Genomic DNA, 18,100 nt, shown 5'->3' on the forward strand with positions numbered 1-18,100 from the left:
TTATTTTGCGTAACTATTTTTGAAATTTATATAGCATCACCATTTTGCAAACAATTGAAACAAAACGTTTTTAATTAAAAAAAAATACAGTAGAGCTCCAACTATCCGAATATTGATCAACCGAAACCTCGGTTAACCAAAAACTTTCGCGTTGGTGAGTTTGTATTGGCTTGCCATGTAAACTTGCCTACTAGCGGTCTTCTTTAACTGCCCTTTTTACTCAGTTTGAACCATGCTAATCAGTCTTTTCATTATTTCTAACATGTGTGATACAAAATGGATAAAATTATAACTTTGATATTACTATTGCTTCATTTCATACTGCTCCTTATGAAAAAAACGTCGTACACAAGTCAAGTACTACAACTTTTTCTTCATAAATTACTGGTTATTCAAAAAATCAACTATCCGAACACCATCAGTCTTCAATTGTCTAGCATTATAGGTGGTCTACAGCAGTACATGAAACAGAATATTTTTTAAATAATGTAATGAATTTAAAAATAAGAAACACGGTAATTGTATGAAAAAGCCGAACTTTCCAGAACTTAATAAATTCTCCAAAATCTAAAAATGCTGGCATAATCAATCACAAGTTCATTGATTAGTTTTTAGTTGGTACTTTGATTGTAACCAAATGACCAACCACATTGTGCATTTATATTTGGTTTGACTGGTTGCGCAAGAAATGCCTCTGGGACTTCTAATAAATCAACAGTTTAAAGTGGATCCCTGCACCTATCAACAGCTCAGTGTGGATTCTGACACTTTATTTGGCTAAACTGGCTAAACACGAAGTACACCAATGAATTTGAATAGCTAACAGCTCAGTATGACTTCCGACACTTATATTTGTCGAATCAGGCTTCACTCAAAGTACCCCTAAGAATCTAGGGCGCCAACAGCTTAGTGGGAGTTCCATTACTTATGTTTGGCTAAACAGGCTACACTCGAAGTACCCCTAAGAATCTAGGGTACCAATAGTTCAGTGGGAGTTCCAGTAGATTTATATTTGGCTAAAACCTTAGACGTATCGCTAAGTGGTAAGGTGATGTGGAGAAAAGTATTTATATTTGGCTAAACAGGCTGCGCACAAAATACCCCTAAGAATCTGGGGCACCAACAGCTCAGTGGGGCTTCCGGTTCCAACAATTATTTTTGGCTAATCAGGATGCGAAAATGTGCACTTTTGAATCTCTGGGACACCAACGTCTTTAAAATGCCTGCACCTCCTAAAACGCTGCACCTCTGCTTCGTATATATAAGCTTAGTGCTCTACCGCCAAAACTATTGTGCAGCTATTGCAATTAGAAAACTAAGGAGGTGAAACTACTGGAATAAATTTATCTCTTAGCAAACTGCAACATTACTTGTTTACCCTGTAATGTTCACATCAAAGCATAAATTAATAATCTAAGATTTAAAAAAAAAATTTTTTTTTCAGATGTCACTTTCCAAGCGGTGAGAATTTAAATATAGTAATAGTTTCGTACACTCTTTGCGTTTTTATTAGCATTTCGGTACAATACCATCTTTTAAAAATACTTTTCATTCAGCAAAAAACTTTGCAGTTCTCATTAAGAAGCTCAAACAGTTGAAATTTTTCAGGAAAAAGGCAGTTGGAATCATTTAATACCGTAGCAGGGAGCTTTTAGAAGTCAAAACATCAGTTTTGCGAAAACTGAGAAAGAAAAGAAAAGTGCTTTTATTCCAGTTTTATTTTATACGTTTATTGTTAGATTAAATTTTTTTAGTATTTTCACAAGATTTTTGCTTTTTTGTAAAAGGAATACGACAGATATTTTTGTGTAAAAAATATTCAACTTCGCCTAAACTCTTACGTTTTTTTTTTTTTTTCGAAAAAAAAAAATTTTGTTAAAGGTCAAAAACTAAAGCAGAAGTGTTTAAAAAAATAATTAATGCTATTTCCGGATTTTTTTTATTTATTTATTTTTTTAAGTTAAAACTAAATTAAAATTCTTTTAGAACAAATAGTTTTTGATCTATTTTTTGTACATTGGAGCAGAGAAAATGCGAAATTATGACGTTCACACAAGAAATTAGAGCCACTTTCTATGACAAACACGAAACGAAAGCTAAAAATTAAATTATTTAAAATCCTAATATTTTAAAGTTTTTCGTCCTCTTCCAATCTTTTCCGTAATTTATTTACATATTTGATTTAATTCTAATTTTTGCTTAAATTTATAACATGTTACTATATATATATATATATATATATATATATATATATATATATATATATATATATATATATATATATATATATATATATATATATATATATATATGTGTGTGTGTGTGTTATTTAAAGTATCACTCATAGGTAGCACAATGGCAAGTATACTAAACAATAACAAGAAACTCAAAGGAATATTAACAATGTAAATTGAAAACCATGTAAATATGAGAAGTTGAACAATATGAACAACAGAATTGGCAGTAACTGCTACGTTATCAGAGCTGGAGCAGTTAGCATAATATATTAATTTGCAGGTTTTCTATGGAGGTCGGTAACGTACAAGTCAGCGAGTATTTGCATGTTTACCAAATTAAGCAAGAATTTGCTTGCTTATTTAAACAGCGTTGGTTGACATTAAACGAGTATTACAATAATACGACGAGTATTACAATATACAACGAATATTACAATATATACACATCTTTTATTTCAAATAGTTAGATGGCTCTACCCCTGCTCGTAGGCGCTCACCAACCCTCGAAGATTGGAAAATTGCTTCGCATATTGCTCCACATATTTGATAAGCGAAAGTTTAAGGGTAATTTCTTTAAAAGCTAGACATAGTGGATAAGGGCTTGATAGTTTACACCTTTAATTGTTAATTATTTTAACTTTTGTATTATTTATTTGCAAATGTTGATTTGAAAATGTGTTCACTAAAAATTTTTGCCCTTGATATTTCATTTAAATGTATATTTTTTAAAAGATGAGAAGAAAAAATCATTTTTTTAACGAAAATTATAAATTGCTGGTCTCCGGCTAGACGCCTAAATATATTTTAATTTGGATACATATTTTTGTAGCACATGTGAGGCTATAGGTGAAACGTTTCATCAACATGATATTTTGAACTTGCGGATTTTTTTTTTATTCGGCCTAGTACACAGGGCTAGTACACTTTCGCAGGCGCAAGTTGGCACGGGTTGCCGTTGTTCAAATTATGCAAAACTTTTTTTACAGTTTTTTTGACCAAAAAGGAAAAGTATAAGAGGGTGTGCGATTTGAAAAATCGACTTTCGTTTTTCCGGGACACCCTATTGGACACGACTTGACATTAGGTACATACTACCATGAATAACTTTATGGGTCTTAGAAAGAAAAAGTCAAGAAAAAGCTTTTTTTTTTTTCCTGTCTGGATACCCATTAAACGCTATGGGTAACCCCTGAAAATAACTATAGGATTAACTACATACTACGGTATATTACTCAGAAAAACCAAAAACAGCATGGGTTACTCTTTTCTTTAATAGTTACTCGATCTCAAAGGATAATTTTCAGAGAAAAATATAAAATTTCAAGGTCAATAACTTCCGCTATAGTTATAGTCCATATGGTGTAGTTATAGATGTACGTAAGAACAATATGTGGCACCTAATTAATTCTTTTGAAGAAACGGTCTCCAAATTGATATAGTTTTTAAATGTCAAAGTTAAAGGTCAATTACTCTACACACCTGTGTCAACAACTTTGTGTAACAACTGTAATTATACTTCATGTGGTGTAGAGTTTTGATTCAGACAACAACCAACGGGATCTATTTCAGTTGTTTAATTAAACAGTTTCAAAAATCATGGTTTTGAAATGAAAAGTCTACTTTCAGGGTCAGTTACGCTGTACGAGTAAGTAACGACTCAATAACTTTGAAACACAGCTTCAAATTTACTCTGCATGGTGCAGTTTCAGATCCAGGTTAGAAACACATGGGATGCAATCAATTTGCTTATTCACACTCGATTTTATATCTCCGTTTCGAACCTAGGTATTTTGGGTGCAAAATTATCTTCTGAAATTTCTTTACTAATAATAAAGCTGAAAGTCTCTCTGTCTGGATGTCCGGATCTATCTCTGTCTGTCTGGGTCTCTATGACGCGCATAGCGCCTAGACCGTTCGGCCGATTTTCATGAAATTTGGCACAAAGTTAGTTTGTAGCATGGGGGTGTGCACCTCGAAACGATTTTTCGAAAATTAGATGTGGTTCTTTTTCTATTCCAATTTTAAGAACAAAACTATCATAAGATGGACGAGTAAATTATGAAATTTTCATAACGTGGAACCGTAACATGGGCACAAGACAATTGGCGAGATACGAAATTATCATAACGTGGAACCATAACGTGGGTACAAGCCAATTGGCGAGAAAATTCACCATACATTATTTGTAAATATACAGACGTATCAAGAGACCTTTTAATTTTTCTATTACGGGCAAAGCCGTGCGGGCACCACTAGTATGTTATAAAATGTGAAGTATTTAAGCTAGCAAAAATACATTCAGTAAATGGAGGTAGTTTACCAACCCCAAATCATCCATGATCTAAAATATAGACCACAATTAGATATGAGTCGGTAAAAGAAAATGGACTATGACTAAGTAAGTTGATTAGGTGCTATGGGATTGTGATGGGGAACTAAAACTGCATCATTTGGAGTATAATTACTGTATCTCTAAGATTTTCACTCGCGACTAAGAGTAATCCATTTTGAAATTTTTCCTTTTATTTCAAAATTGCCATCAAAATTATTATTTGTGTAATTATTTAATCAATCTTTTGTCCAATTTCAATCCTCTTGTTTAAATATAGAATTGATTTATTTTATTTATAAAGTCAAGAATATATAATAAGATATGCCTAATGCTACATTTTACAAAGCAAAACAATAATAAGCCCGTAGTAACAAGAAGAAAAACAAGTTTCATGAGTATGTAATCTGGGTCTAAAACTACATCATTTGGCGTATAATTACAGCTGTGTCTCAAAGTTTTTGAGTGGTGACTTACAGAGTAGTTAACGACCTTTTATATTGAAATCATCATTTTCGAGTCCGTTTAATTAAGCAAGTGTATTATATCCCCATGGGTTTCTCCCCTAAGCCTAAAACTACACCACGCAGAACATACAGAGGTGTGAAAATTATTAGAATCATTGTGATTTTTTCAGTTTTTCTTGAATAATTTTGTATATACTTGCAATAATTCATGAAGGATAATTTGTTTTGTTATTCTAATCATACTTTTACTCTTTTAGAGTAACTTTGGGGACATTACTTTGTTAAATGTTGGCATTTATAAAATACAGAAATATTTGATCTAAAAGTAATGAAATTGCTCGCATTGCATAAAGCATGTGTTTGATTAACAATCGAATTTTTTTAAAAAGTTAAAAACTTTCAGCTTGCTGTGCTTTTACTTTTATAGGGCTAAAAAACTTTTATAGGGTCTGGTGGGGGAAAGTGGTCAATGGGGTAAAGTGGTCATACGTCAAAGAAATGGCTATAGCTTGGAAATAAATGTTCGAATAAATGTGAAAATTTTATCTTAGAGTAGGGGGGTTAGAAACTACATTTTGAATACAAAATTTTACAACTGGAAAAATGTTATGTGGTTAAAAAAAATATTTTGGGTGAATATGAAAGATTTTAAAATCTAAACACCTCTTTTAACTTCCTCGGGAAATTTTGTTTGTTAGAATTATAAACAGATGAACTGCACAGGAAGCTTCCTACATGTCTCAAGAACTCTTACTCGTTAGCAGTTAGCTCAATGTCTTTTTGATGATTTTGTAGAGCAATTTAAGTAAGATGGGGTAAAGTGGTCATAATATTAGGCTTAACCTTTAGCCAACGGCGGTACATATGCTGTACCGTCAAAAAGTGCTCTCTTCCTACGGCTGTGGTACAACGTCTGTACCAGTCCTTCCCTTCCCCCTCCAGTTACTTCCGGCAGTTGATAATCCTTTCACACACGCCTACGCAGGGAGAAAATGAATGAAACGCACTACACCCCTTTTGGGGGTCTGTCAATCAGAGGCGTTTGGCATAGTTTTGTTCCCAGTGAAGGAATGTGTGGCGAAGTTTCGAAAGGGAGAAAGTTAAGCAGAAGTAAAATACTTGAAGGAAAGAAAAATTTTTGATAGCCTTTTTCTGTTTAATAACCCAATAGTAAGGCTTCCTATAATTAATAACAGCATATTTTACTGAGTACAAAACACCTATTTAGTTTAAGCAGTGTAGATATTTAGGGAGCAGAGCGCAAGAAACATTCTCCAAAATATTTCTTTTGTTATGGTTTTATAAAAATAATTAAACACTTGAAAAGCATATCTGATTTTGCTAACTTTTCGAAAATGAATATCATGCTGAATAAGAAACAACTCATCAATTTGCGATTTGCCACGTTTCATTTATTTCTTTATTTACATTTCAACTGAAAATTATTTGTAATACCGTTTCAACAAAACATGGAAAACATTCTAAGATCAATAAATTTGAAAGAGAGGTTCAATTAAGAATCTGTGTCGTGAATCTTTTGGTTTGAAAATTGAAAGTTAGACTAAATGCTCATTTTTTTTTTTTTTTTTTTTTATAAAAAGAGTCACTAGCACAGCCAGAATTATCTTCTGGAGGGGGTTTTCTGTTCAAAACGAGCCTTTTCATATGTAAAAGTTATTGCACTAGGGATGGCAAGAATGTTAAAATTAAGGGCTCTGAGGGGTGTTTCCCCCCCCCCTTCGCTACGCCTCAAAATCTATCTAATTGATCACTTATTGAGTGAAAAGCATAAAAAATTAATTTTGATATTTTAGAAAATATAAATGTATTTCCTTGATATTTTGTCTATAGCGAATATTATTTCAGTAGAAAGTCAAAAGGACTAAGGATATGCTGAATGAAACGAAATAAGTATGGTACACCGGGGCACGTTTACGAGGATTTTTTTTCGCTGAATTTTTTAATTTTATGGTTCAACTTAGGAATTCTTAAACGTTATGGCCTTATAAAGCAGTTAATAAAGTATAAATTTGTGCATTCAGTTTTCCCCCTGTTTGTATTTAAGGGGCTTAAAATGTTAATTTTTAAGTCAAAGTCGGTTGCTCCTCTTTCTTCCTTGCGCAAAAAAAAAAGAGGTTAAGTGAAAAGATTTATAAGAGCACCTGATTTATCTTACTCAGTTTTCAATGAGAGTCTAATGTCTGTTTATTTTTTTTCTGTTAATTAATTCTTACATTTGGAACTGTTTATGCCAGTAAAAAATGGAAGAAAGAGGTTGGTTTTCTGTTTACTCATGCGTATTTTTTTTTTTTTACTTATATTCTCTTACTCACAAATAACAACGTACTGGGTAGTGAAAATGTATTATAAAGATAGTACATAAATAGGAAATGTTGAAAAGAGGAAAGACTTGGAATCTAAAACAAATTTGCCCAGATATTTTTCTTGTGCATTGTGAAGGGAGCGGAACATAATCCTTCAACAATTACTAGAGGTATTTCAACCACAATTAGAAGAAAGAGTGAATGGGGATATCAGGGGCTTTGTAGGCTGTCTCTCCATATTATCTCACTCGACAGTGATTGACTTTGAAACGCCAGCTTCATATACAAAAAAGGGTGCCTTGCATGCTCTAAAAGATAGATAAGCGCTAACGTTCTTTATGTAAATGAATACGGTGTTCAAGCATATTCCGCTTGCACCTGCTCAGAAAAGCAAAGCAAGGAATTGTTCGCTATTATTGTGGATTCTTTCTTGGACACACGTATTAGTGTCATCATTTTTCTGAATAGTCAAGCTGAAAAGCAAAGTTGCCTCCCTCGAATCTAAGGTATTCTACATTGTATTTACAATGGCTTTGGTCTCAGTTGAACGCTATTTACCTCCGCATTTTAGCGCATAGATAAGGACATCTGGCATTTATTGAATTCAGTGGTCTACCTCACAAATAGAGTTTGATATTTATTATTTTGTTGTCGTTAGCCTTAGGTTAGATGAGAAGCGTTATTTCAGTGATTTCAATTTTAAAACTGAACCAAATATACTTACAGAAAATCTAAACCTAGAGAACCTCATAAAGAACAAGGAGGGAAAAAAATTATTTTCAAACCATTGAATAAGTGATGACTAGCCAAGTATAGTGTCCCACTATAGTAACCCTGTATTGTGGAGAACTCAGCGGTCGAAGTGGACATCGCCCCCTTTATGCTGTCCTGTTCGGGGGGGAAGGAACTAAGAAAGCTTTGAGCCGTAGGGAGAGGGAAAAGATAATTGTATAGTTGCCGTAGCCTAAAGGTTAAACGAATACTGTTCTTCTAAAGTCCCTTAATATTTAAGTATAAGGCAGATATAAATTAAATATTAATTTCACTTAACACGTATTGTTTTTACAGTAAACGGGGTTAAATTTATGAGTATATGCGTATGCATACGAATATACTCGTGTAGACACGTATATATACGTATTCACTTAAATGCATCAATAACTATGTATATGAGTGTCTGCGAGTATTTTTTATTTATATACAGATATACATTCGGCTATACATGTTTATACTGGCTTAAACTCGTATATATACGAACAGCTATATACTCAGGTAGACACGTATATACGCATTCGTACTCGAGTAGACCCTTACATACAAGCTTATGATATACATGTATACAGGGTGACTTTAAACTCTCGGGCAAATTATTAATAGGTGTTAGAGGGGAGGATAAGAAGCAAGAATCATAGGGAAAATATGGTCACTAACACAACGTTGACGAACTACATGCACGCAAAGCCAGAAACTGATGGATGCGAAAAAAGATCACAAATTTATTTCACAAAGACAATTTTACACAACATTTAAGGTCTTAAGAAAGTTTTAAAGGGATTTATGAAATTTGCGGAATACAGCTGTAATACACCCGTCGCAATCACAACACACGCTCTGTTGCAATAACGAGACTTACAACAATCTTTCATCAGTCGCTGTGCCTTTGTTGCGATGCTCGTATTAGAGCTACTACAGGTTATAACTTTTTAACAATTCCTCTAAATATTTCCTAAAATAAAATGTTGGGTAAAATACTTTTCGTGCAACTTGGCTTTGTGTGCATGTAGCGCGTCAGCAACCATAAGTTTCTCATAATTCTTTGAATCTTATCCTGCCCTTTCACACCCCTTAGATTTTCGATCAAGAGTTTGGATTCACTCTGTAGGCATGCACTTATATAAGCGTTCATACTCGTGTATGCATACATGTACTGGTGTATTCAAGTAAATGTACGTATATGCGTCTTATAATCGCGTTTACGCGTATACATGCGTATATAATCGTGCTTCCATATATATACGAGTATATACGTGAGTAGTCATGTACAGACACGCACTGGATGTATCCACGAGTTAACTCGTGTATATGTGTTCATGTATGTATGTACACTTATATATGCGTATATAGTCTACTATACACGTATATACGCAGGTATGCACGCATATACTCGAGATACAAGTGCATACACTCATATGATGTTCGTTTACACGTGTATATACTCGTATATGCACGTGACACATGTATACACGTCACACGTACATACTCGTGAAGACACGTATACACTCCTGTAGGTTATACCGTAAAAATTCTTATATACTCGTGTATACACGTATATGCTTGAGTAGGCACGTGCATGCATGTATCTGGTGTATACATGTATCTACTCATATATAGGAACGTGTTTACTCATGTTCACAAAACACGTATATACTCGTGTATGCACGCATATACTTGTAACTATAAAAACAACCGAACTGTACAAATATTAGGGTTATTTATAACGGTTTTGCAGCTATTTTTAACTACGACCACTTTACCCCATGCTATGACCACTTTCCCCCACCCCATGGGGTAAAGTGGTCATAAATACATGAAGAAAAGAAAGTGTTATAAAACTACTTAAATCAATTTTTTTTTTCATAAAATTCAATGTGCCGTGTTCTTTAATAACGCAATGTAAAATAACGACAAAAAAAGTTGAAGTTTTTAAAGAAATTATAGCATTTTTTGTTCACCTAATTTGAAAACCTACGATTTTATGACCACTTTACCCCACCAGACCCTATTCTTTCCATGGGTAGGCATCAGTAATTTTTTTATTCTTGATGCAATTTTTTTCGCAGCTTTAATTAGCTTATAAGCTGCAGTTTTCTTTTTTTTTCTTTTGTTAAAGAACTATTGCGTGATCATGAGCAAAAAAAGTGATAGTGTTTCCGGAAAACGAGCTGCAATAAAGTATCACATCCAAGAAAATCACTATAGACAACAAGATATCGCTAAAAACTAAACATTTTGAAAGCATCTGTGTGTAGAATAAAAATATCTTTGAATTTCAAATGTAAATATATAAATTCCAGAGTAGGGAAACGCAGTAGAAAAGTAAATTGATTGCAGAAACGTAAATGAAATTAATTTATATTGCCAAAACTAACAGAAAAATAACTGTTCGTGAACTGAAAATATTTCTATAAGTGTATGGATGAAATGCATGTGATTCTTCTACTCGTAGAAAACTCCTCAGTTGAACTCGGTGCTCGTTATCATCGTAAAGAGAGTTAAAATCAAATTTGCTGTGACAAAAAGATTTGCTTGGGCAAACATTGTGCATAAACTATTTACTAGTAATTGGACCAAGGTGAGAAATATTAATTTTCTTTCAAATGTTTAGTTAAATTCAAGTTATTCAGTTTTTTTTTCTAAAACTAAATTTATTGCATACTCACTAAAGATTCAGAACTGTTTATAAATGCGGCTAAAACTTTCTTTATGGGAATATTTCCCAACAAATTACTTGCACTAAAGTACTTTTTACCTTTTAGGTATAGTTTTCTGATAAATCAATGCTTAAAATACCGAAAGATAGCAGTCAGTATGTCAGGAGAAGTACCAATCAAGTATTTTCCCGAGTCTCATTATAAAAACGGTTAAACACACCACCCAAGTTATGGATTGGAGGCGTAATTTCTGCTAAGGATGCTGGATGTTTAAACATTTTAGAACGTCGAATATCAGCATGAAAAAGTGCTTGAACATAGGTTTTATAATTAAAAGTTTGGTTTCCAATTGGGGACTTCATATTCATGCATGATGGAGTTCTGTGTCTTGAAGTCTTATCTGTGACCAAAATTTTGAATGCAAAACAAAATGTAAAACCACTTCCTCGGCTTGGAAACGTCCAAACATGAATCCAATAGAGAATATATGAACTACTAGCCGCCTGCGGCGACCAGCTTGTTCGCCTTCTTACGCCATTCGCCTTTCTGTGCAAGCAGCCACCTACGGCGGCTATTTGGCTAACTTGTCATTTACCTTTTTACTTCAAGTTTGACGCCTTCGGCGGCTGTTTAAATAAATTTGGCAGCAGTATTAATCAATCTATCTCTATCTTTTTTTTTTTTTTTTTTTTTTGTGCCATTCACATTTTTAAGCCAAGATTGCCGCCTTCGGCGGCTATCTACAGTTACGATCTATCTCTAAATTTTCTTATCATCTCTATTTATTTTAACCTCCCTGTCCATTTCCTAATAAAAATAAAGATCACTCAAAAAACCACTTTTTTATTTAAGTAGAGCAAAAAAAAAAGCTCAAATTCCCCGTAGTGTGCAAAAAGTAGCGTTTGACAAAGATAAAAAAAAAAAAATCTCGCTGTTTTTATTGAATTAAATGCGCACAATTACGAAATGTAACAAGATATAGGTACAGCAAAAGGTCCAGCTTCGGGGGGGGGGGGGAATGGAAAAAGAAATAAATGCAATCCCAAAATAAAACAAAAAAAGGAAAGAAAAAAAGCAAGCGCGGCCGGAAAAACACGTGTGTCATCACGCCGTAAAATGTAGAAGTAAGCTAAATAGTAAAAAAAAAAGATTAACATTGCTTGCGATTAAGATTCCATCGCAAATATCTAATCGAAATCCCAGTAGTGACGTCACAGGCATAAAAGATTGAAGAACGCTTTTTTCGACCGATGCGTGATTAAGACATGAAGTGTTCAGCATTAAAAAAAATTGTTAAAATAAACTATTGCGTATTTTTAAGAACTTTTTTTTTCTGAAGAGGGCGCAATGTTTTTACTATTACCAACTTAAATTTTAGAAATGAGGCTTTGATACTTCTCGCAGGAGGATATTAGAAAAATGTAAAACCCAGAAAAAAATGCAAATTGAAAATTTTTTCAAAAATTCATAAAAAATACAAAAATTGCTCTATCTTCAAAATTTTTTCGTTCATCATATTTGAAATTAAACTTCCTACACTATAATACAAAAAATATTCGTGTGGTGCAATTGGTTCGGGGTCTGTGAGGTAAAAAGTGCAAAAAAACACATAAAACATTAAATAACTTTTTTTCTAATTAAAATATCAAAAATCGAAGCCCGAGGTGCACATCTTCGGCAAAAACAGCACCTGTATACCAAATTTCATCTTTCTAGGCCTTACCGTTTTCCCGGGAAGCGCGCCACACACACACACACACACACAAACATCTTATTTTATAATATGTATAGATTTTTTTCTAATTAAAATATCAAAAATCGAAGCCCGAGGTGCACATCTTCGGCAAAAACAGCACCTGTATACCAAATTTCATCTTTCTAGGCCTTACCGTTTTCCCGGGAAGCGCGCCACACACACACACACACACACAAACATCTTATTTTATAATATGTATAGATATATAGATTGTAAAGAAAAAATTAAAGAAGTAGAACTTCACAAATAAGAATTGTCTCACAGAAGGACTCATTCAAATTTGGCACCATGACGAGGAAATACAAATTAATTGCCAAAAACTCATAAAAAAAATAATGCGAAAACAAATCGTATCTTTGTGAAAAAATAAGAGGATTCCCCATCAATATTAAATGTATCAACATTTTTAAGATCAAGTAATATTTCTTTGATATAACAAGGATTTACTATAAATTTCACAATTATTCTAATAATTTTCACACCTCTGTAATTAGTACGGTTAGCAGAAAGATTCTAATAAACTGAGAAAATTGGAACATGCTCAATCTGATACAGACAAAAAGCTCTTTCGAATGACGTGATCATAAGGGGTGCCGGAATTTTTCGTCCCTTCAATGGGCAATTTATGGAAAATTTCAGCCTAAAAATTAATTTAAAAAAAAAAACTGTTAAGAAATTTTAAAAAAGGGAAAAAAAACAAGGGTGAACAACTACCGGGTAACTCGATGTAATTTTACACAAAATTTCAAGGCTGTTGGTGCTATGGGGTCTTCCGGACATAAAACCACCACAGACAGAATTTCACAATTTCGTTGACGTTACTTTTTTAAAAAAAGAATAGGGATTATAACTAATTTAAAGAAGAGTCAAGTTGTCATCATAGAACTTTTTTTAATTGTTTCAATTGTGCACTTCAAATAGATACTCAAAAAAACTTCGTTAATGAAAAAGTTAAACAGAAAAAAAATGGACATTAAAACTGAAAGATTCTAAATTGCTCTGAAGCACATTTCACTCTTTCCCTTTCCTCCTTTTTTTTTTTTTTTTTGAAATTAAGAATGAAATCAAAAAGTAATTAATAGGTAAATTAAACTAAGCAATAAATAAACAGCCATGCGTTCTACCGAGACGACGAGACATATGAGGAGAGGGCCGGATTTAGCTTTTGAACTGCTCCGTGCTAAGGTGAAAAACTGCGCCCCTATTGACCTTTGTCCCCCCCCCCAAAAAAAATACATGGAGATAGTATTTTTACATTTTTTAACAACTGTGCAAAAAATGGTATGCGGTAACTGAATAATTAAATGTAAATATATATCATAATTTTGACTGAAAATGTTTCGTTTCGAAAAACGATTAACAGAAGTTAGGTAAAGAGGATTTAAAAAAAAATATTTAGAAAAATTTTTTTTGTGAATATTTCAACTATTCAAAAACAGTTAAAACGTTACCAAGTTAATATTCATCATATAGCTTAATCTGATAAAGGACAAAAATCAAGTGAATTGCTTAATATATACAGAAAAAAAAAACTAGCAATATCACTCATAAGAGCAATTATTCTTACGGAAATAGGGAGTTCGGAGATTCTTTCCCGGAAATTTTTTTAATTCGTTCCATAAACGCAATTTTAGCCGATCTTTGGGGTGCAAGGGATTAGGAAACTCCCCCGGAAATGTTTAGAAATTGAAGCATTAAAATGCGGTTGTATGCCATATCATTTATGATTGTCTGAGAAATGGAGTCAGGTACTTTCCCACAAAACTCTTAGAAATTTGAAGTTTCAAAAATGTAATTTTTGACTAGCATAGATGATGTTAGGAAGAGGGGCTCGGAAACTGTTCCCTGGAACTTTTTGTAGTTGAAGTCCTGAACGCAAAATTTTAGACGATTCGAAATTTCAGTTCGAAAAACGAAATTTTTATTGAGAGGGCTATCCCGGAAAAATTCAAAATTGAAGGTCTAAAAACGCGTTTGTGGGCCATCTTTGACAACGTTAGGTAAAGGGATGAGATTTGGGGATCCTCTCCCAGGAAATTTCAGCTCGAAAAACCCAATTTTAGACGGGTTTTGTTTATGCCAGTATGATGGGGCTAGAGGAGCTTCCCTAAGACTTTTTTGAAATTGAAATTATATTTGAAAAAAATTTAGACGTTCTTGAATGACTCCAAGGGCGCATAGAATAGAGAGGAACCCTGGGCCCTCTCAAATTCCTTTTTAAAAATTTAAATAAGGGTAGTTATTGTCATTCGGTTTAAGTTTACACACAAAAAATTTCCATGTTTGTATCTTCAAAAAATAAATAAATGATGATAATAATACTTTAGACGGCACCAGGCAGTGGTACAACCTGACGGGTCAGGGGTCCGCGCCTCTTACTCAAGAGAAGAAAAGAACGTGTATTTGGAAAACGAAGTTACTAAGAAAAAACAAATAATGTTGTGGGGAAAATCTTCCTTATTTCAAAAAGAAATCTTTGAACTAAAAACTTTCAACAGGCACAATTTATTGGGCAGCAAACAACGCTCCCCTCTCGTTCTTTTGTTTCTTTTTCTTTTATTTTTCTTTTTTTTTTTTTTTTTTCTAGTCTGCCTGAAAATAAGTCTTCAAATCGCTGCGCCCTGTAGCTCTCCTCCCCAGCAAGAAATTAAAAAGGTTTAATTATTCGTTGGAGTAACAATGGGATATTGATATCATATAAAAACGTCTAAGGAAATGCGTTTTTAGGAAATCGATTTTGAAACAATTCTCGATGAAAGTCCCTGAACCACCCCTCTTTCCCTAGCGTTACTACCAAAGATAGTCTGAATTCTGAAATCGTGAATTTTAGATTTTAATTTCGAAAATTTTTGGAGAGAGATCCCTAACCGCCCCTTATTGCTTAATGCCTCTTAAGATAAATTGAAATTGCGCTTTTGAATTTCGAAAATCCTTCAAGCGAGGATCCGATTGACTGATTATTATTCGACTGAGTTTAGAATAAACGATCGGGAGGCTTTACGGTGCGCCCTCTTCATCTGTGAATGAAAGGCGCCTTTCTGTTACTCTTTTTTGCATTAAAAAAAAAAAAAAATGTTGTAGAAACATTTTTTATAAAAACAAATGAGCAGTTTTACACATGGATTTTTTTATGGATGTTTTCCCACTATCGCTTTATGAAGCGTTTTTCAACCCTTTTTTAACGCTGCTCCCCCCTTCACTTTGTGGAGAAACTTTGAAAACTGTTTAGTCATCTATGAATTATATAATTTTCATTTTTAGGATTTTGTTTGCTGAATTTTTTTTTCTCTTCCCCCCCCCCCTTCCTAAATTTTATTTTTACAGAAACTCAGTTGCGATACTTGCTTACTTTGATTAGGTAATTTTGCGCCCCTCAAATTTTTTGCTCCATGCCGGGGCACGGACTGACGGAGTGTTAGTCCGGCCCTGATGAGGCAGTGAGAAGCAAAGGGATGTAAGTGGCAAAATTAAAAATCTAGAGGTAATCAGTATAAATGGTAGGTGAACCTCTACTCTGTTTTGGGGTAAGAGATAGTAATAGTAGCCCTGGTAGGTGCTGACAGCATGATTTGGAAAAACTAAAGCCTACCTGGGACCATACCTTTAAACGCGTTTACTCAAGACCTGAAAATATCTACTTACATCTCTTTGCTTCTCACTGCCACCGCCTCCCCCTTCCCCCCCCCCGTGCTATTCTTACGTAAGATTCCATTTCGTTTTCCAAAATAATAAAATAACGAATCCACGAATCTTGTAGGGGAGACTGTTGTACCTTGATTATGGTGTATTTTGCGCCGTGCACTCTAATCAACTAGCGCTTTTACCTAGTGAGGAATCACGGTACTATGTCAGCCATGACAGTCTCTCCACCTGCCAGACAAAGCCCGACTAACTAAAAGTGAGGCCCAAGGCCCACAATAATTTTGAGGCCCCCTAAAGGCTATTATTTTAAAAATGTGTGTGTTTTTTGTTTAGTTGTAATACTATGCATAATTCTTCAAGTAATTTGGGGTCCCTTAGGAAGAGGGGGCCCCAGGACCAGGCCTAGTAGGAATGTGCGGTAATCAGGCCCTGCTGCCAGAGTGAGTTGTAGGTTGAATCTCCAGCTTTTATGTGGACTGTGATTGTTTTGTGATTTGTGCAAACAAAAGTAAATAATCCCAGTGTTACTTAAATGAAATTGGACTTTTAAAGAATAGTGTTACCCAACTGATTGACCATTATATCTATTGCCTATCTCTCGGTAAGTGTATTCAACATTTAGTGTTTACTTTTTACGTAGCTGTTAGGGTAGCCACTTTTGTATAAACATGCACCCTCGTGTACCTTGAAACCAAGCTCCATCTTGTACTTTGAACCACTGGATCAAAGTACAATAAGTTGTAGAGATTTTTTTTTTTTTTTAAATCATGCCTTGTAGTAAAACTGGAATCAAGAGGGATCCCATAGATGCTAAGGCATTGCAAAATACTATTAAAGCAGTAAGAAGTAAAGCTCCTGAGAAAAAAAAATGATTTTTAAAGAGGCCGAAAAAGTATTCAAAGTGAGCTGGTCAACCATTACTAGGAATTAAAGAAAGTTGAATGAAATTGGGTCCAATAAACTTAAATAAAACGTAAGTTATGCAGTTGAGCAAGTACAGGAGGTCTGTCTCAAGGTACACGAGCATCATGTGCCATGGACCAAATTACATAAAATTTGAAAAATATACAAAAATAAAAAAAATATTTTTTTATAATCCGAATTATTTTTTTGACCTGACTTATGCAAAAAGACTTGAAGTTAAGTTTTAATAACTAAAAACCATAAAAATCACACATTCGTTTTTTGAAAACCAAAAAGTTTTAGAAGTGGTCCAAGGTACAATAGTCTCCCATATCACTGGAATCATTATTAAAATCACTATTATTAAATTAAACATTATTGTATCAAGAAGTATTTACTAAAAAGTTGGAATCTAAACTAAATATTTTTTTCAATATTTTTTTTTTTTTTTTTTTTGCATATGATGCGGTACTAATTAAAAATAAAACATGCCATACATGGTACGATTTTTTTATTTTATTTTACACCATTCATTCTTTGCAAAACAAATAAAAACAGCCTATCCTAATAAGTTTTTTGTCTTCCAGACGCAAATGAAAAATGATCCCTGCCAAACCACTTGACTGCGCGATTTCTAATGTAAAATATCGACTTGAAAAATATTACGGGGGGGTTGGACCCCCCCAGGTAAGGGTATGCAGAGATTTTTCCACCCCCCCCCCCCCTCGGGACTCTTATGTAATTAATGAATGGTCCCTTTGCCCTGGAAGCATTTGACGCGGGATGCGGAATATGGTCTAAGCATGGCTCTGAAACTTAGTTTTTTTTCCCTTAGACAGTTGTAAAAAGCGTCATCCAAAAGACACATGTTTGTTTCTCATGATATAGGTATGGTGCCTAGAAAGAGTAGTGTGCCGATCGGCGCTTTTTCCCCCGCGATTCTTGAAGACAAATTGTATGAAAACCTCTAGAGGGCAGTGCGGTCGAGGTGCACGTTCAATTTCGCGGTGT

General features: G+C 33.9%; 1 long non-coding RNA gene across 1 annotated transcript in view; it reads right to left on the reverse strand.

Annotated features, from left to right (window-relative positions):
- The window catches only part of LOC129217251 (uncharacterized), a 56,219-nt gene that overhangs the window by 6,897 nt on the left and 31,222 nt on the right, over window positions 1-18,100 (reverse strand). The gene's annotated exons all lie outside the window — the stretch shown is intronic.

This window comes from Uloborus diversus, chromosome 2, assembly GCF_026930045.1.
Source record: "Uloborus diversus isolate 005 chromosome 2, Udiv.v.3.1, whole genome shotgun sequence".
In the NCBI taxonomy this organism is placed as follows: domain Eukaryota; kingdom Metazoa; phylum Arthropoda; class Arachnida; order Araneae; family Uloboridae; genus Uloborus; species Uloborus diversus.